General features: G+C 44.5%; 1 pseudogene; it reads right to left on the bottom strand.

The window, feature by feature from the left end:
- Positions 1-285: 285 nt before the first annotated feature.
- On the bottom strand, positions 286-1303 carry LOC116831257 (olfactory receptor 5AP2-like; annotated as a pseudogene).
- Positions 1304-3604: the final 2301 nt, after the last annotated feature.

Consider the following 3604-nt stretch of genomic DNA (forward strand, 5'->3'; position numbering starts at 1 on the left):
CAAATGTCAGTTGCCAAAAAGCAAAATGTTTCCATTTTTCAGGTTTCAGTTGTTTCGATGAAAAGTCAAAATCTTCTGTCCCTCCCTGCCAAAATTCCAACCATCTGTCTTTCTCTCTTATGTTTGTGTTTGTGTTTGTCTGTGTGTGTGAGAGAAAGAGAGAAAGAAAGGGGGGTGTGTGTGTGCACAAACCTCTCTTGTATACCGCATTGCTGTATCTGGGCTCACTTAGATCCTCCTTCTTTCACAGGATGACCCAGACTGACTGATCTTCATTTAATTTAACTAGTCTGAATTCTTTGTAAGGGTCACAATTCTCCTCACAGCATTTCTCAGGGCCTTCTTGACCTCTCTGTTTCTCAGGCTGTAGATGAGCGGATTGGCCAGGGGAGGCAGGACAGTGTAGCAGACAGAGAACACTTTGTTCAGGGCTCTCAAGGTGCCGGATTTCGGCAGCATGTAGACAATCATGATGGTCCCATAGAAAAGTGCCACCACAATGAGGTGAGAGGAGCAGGTGGAAAAGGCCTTTTGCCTCCCGCTGGTGGACGGGATTCGCAGGATGGTTGCAATGATACAAATGTAGGATGTCAGGGTTAATAGAAAAGGGGAAACTGCATCTAGGAGGGAAAATATATAAATAACTGGTGTGATTTGGGTCGTGTCGCTGCAGGAGAGTTGAAGCAATGAGATGAAATCACAAAAGAAATGGTCAATTTCATTGGGGCCACAGAAAATTAACTGTGATATAACACATGTGACTACAGTACAAATTAGAAATCCACTTATCCAAGACCCAGCTGCTAGCTGAATGCACAGCCTGCCGTTCATACAGGTTCCATAGTGCAGCGGTTTGCATATGGCTAAATACCGATCATAAGACATGGCTGCCAGGAGAGAGCACTCTGTTGTTACCAGAGAACCAAAGAAATGAAACTGTGTGATGCAACTGGGAACAGAAATGGTTCTGTCCCCAGTCAGGAGACTGGCCAGCACCCTGGGCAGGATGGTGGAGCTGTAGCAGGTCTCCAGACAGGACAAGTTCCCCAGGAAGAAGTACATGGGGTTGTGAAGGTGCCGATGAGTCACAACTAGCGCAATGATGAGGATGTTCCCAGCCATGGTTGTGATGTAGATCACGAGGAAACCCAGGAAGAGAAGGGTCTGCAGTTCAGGGAGATCCCCAAATCCCAGGAGGATGAATTCCGTGATGAATGTTTGATTTTTCCCTTTTCCTTTCTCCATGAGCTACATCCTGTGATAGTGAAAGTGTAATGAGCATCGAAAGATTTGGCTGTACCATGAAATTGGGTTGATTTCCATCATTTGATCCCCTAAGAGATCCCACTGCAAACGGAGAGCTGGGTTTATATTCTCTCACACCAGAGAAACTGCTTCACTTTCACCCCAAGGAGCTGCCACCCAGTTAATTTACCACTCTTCTGCCCCACACTGCAATGTTTTTCAGTCACAGATTTTTAGATTGAAGAGCAAAAGGGACCACTGGATCTTCCAGACTGAGCCCCTATATAACAAAAGCCACAGAATTTCCTCACTTACCCTGCACTGGTCTGAATAACTTGTGTTTGGACAAGACAGACCTTCCAGAAAGGCAGCCAGTCCTGATCTGGAGATAGCAGGAGATGAAAATCCACCTCTTCCCCTGATAGTTTTTTCCAATGGATAATCACCCTCTGTCAGAGTTCCCTCCCTACTCTGAAATCTGGATTATAGATGTGGGGACCCACATGAAATTCCCCCTAAGCTTATATTCCATCAGTTTAGGTTAAAAACTTCCCCAAGGCAGATATTCCTTTCCTTGTCCATGGACGGTATTGTTGCCACCACCAAGTGATTTAAATAAACATTCAGGGAGGTGTCTCTTGGAGCCCAAAATATCCCCCCAAAATATCCCCCCAAGCCCCTTCATCCCCTTTCCTGGGGAAGGTTGAGAATAATATACCAGCCAATTGGTTACAATGCGAGCACAAACCAAATCCCTGGTTTTTAGGACACTGAAAATCAACCAGGTTCTTAAAAGAAGAATTTTATTGAAATAAAAGTAAAAGAATTACACCTGCAAAATCAGGATGGAGGATAACTTTAGCAGGATAAATAAAAAGATTTAAAACACACAGGATTCCACTCTGACTTTGCTTCTCCAAAACAGGAATAAAATTACCTCTTAGCATAGGGAAAATTCACAAGCTAAAACAAAAGATAATCTAATGCATTTCCTTGCTTAAGTTACAATTTTTGGAATCTTAGATGCTCATTTCAGGTATGTTTTTAGGAGATGTTTTCTCGTGCCCTGGTCTCTCTCTCTCTCTCTCTCTCTCTCTCTCTGAGAGGGACCAAACAAAGAGAGCACAAACAAAACCTCTCCCCACCCAGATTTGAAAGTATAGAACAGGAGTCGACAACCTTTCAGAAGTGGTGTGCCGAGTCTTCACTTATTCATTCTCTTTCTATAATACTATAATGTATAACTAAACGATTGTTTCAGAGTAGTAGCCATGTTAGTCTGTTGTTAGTCTCTAAGGTGCCACAAGTACTCCTAAACTATTGTTGTACGTAAAATAAATAAGGTTTTAAAAATGTTTAAGAAGCCAGGACCCAGGCAGTGTGAGTGCCACGGAAAATCAGCTCGTGTTCCACCTTCGGCATGTGTGCCATAGGTTGCCTATCCTGGTATAGAATCATAGAATATCAGAGTTGGAAGGGACCTCAGGGTCCAACCCCCTGCTGAAAGCAAGACCAACCCCAACTAAATCATCCCAGCCAGGGCATTGTCAAGCCTGACCTTAAAAACCTCTAAGGAAGGAGATTCCACCACTTCCCAAGTAACCCATTCCAGTCTTCATCACCCTCCTAGTGAAAAAGTGTTTCCTAATATCCAACCTAGACCTCCCCCACTGCAACTTGAGACCATTGCTCCTTGTTCTGTATCTCCCTGTGTCTTCTTTTCCCATTAGCCCTTCTGGTCAGGTGCCAACTAGGTTAATTCAACTGATTAACCTCTTACAGGTAAGGGGATTCTGTACCTCTGGCCAGGAGGGATTTATGTTACTGCATACATAAGGGCTGTTACCCTTCCCTTTCTGTTTATGACACCCTCACGGAGAAAAATAAACAAAGCCTAGTCCTTATTTCCCATTGAAATGTGCCTACCTTTAGCTTCCAGCACTTGGCTCTGGCTAGGCCTGTCCTTGGGCGACTAAAGAGCCCTTTGGTAACCAGGGTTTTCTCCCCATGAAGACACCAAGATGCTGTAATCAAGTCATTTCTCCTTCATACACCGAACAGACTCAGCTCTTCAAGTGTCTCACCGGAGGTATTTCTTCCAGCCCTCACATCACTTGTGTGGCTTTTTTCTGCACCCTCCAAAATCTTTGAATGTCCATTTTACACTGTGCCCCCAGCCCTGCACACGGTATTCCACCAGGGATCTGTGCAGAGGTATCATAGCTTCCTCACTCAGGTTATGAACGCTAAGGTTCAAATCTGAGAAGCTAGCATTAACCCCTCTAAGCTTAATTACCAGCTTAGATCTGATAGGCTGCCACCAACCAGGAATCAGTGCCTGGTACACTTGAGCCCCCCA

The sequence above is a fragment of the Chelonoidis abingdonii genome, chromosome 14 (assembly GCF_003597395.2).
Source record: "Chelonoidis abingdonii isolate Lonesome George chromosome 14, CheloAbing_2.0, whole genome shotgun sequence".
NCBI lineage: Eukaryota > Metazoa > Chordata > Testudines > Testudinidae > Chelonoidis > Chelonoidis abingdonii.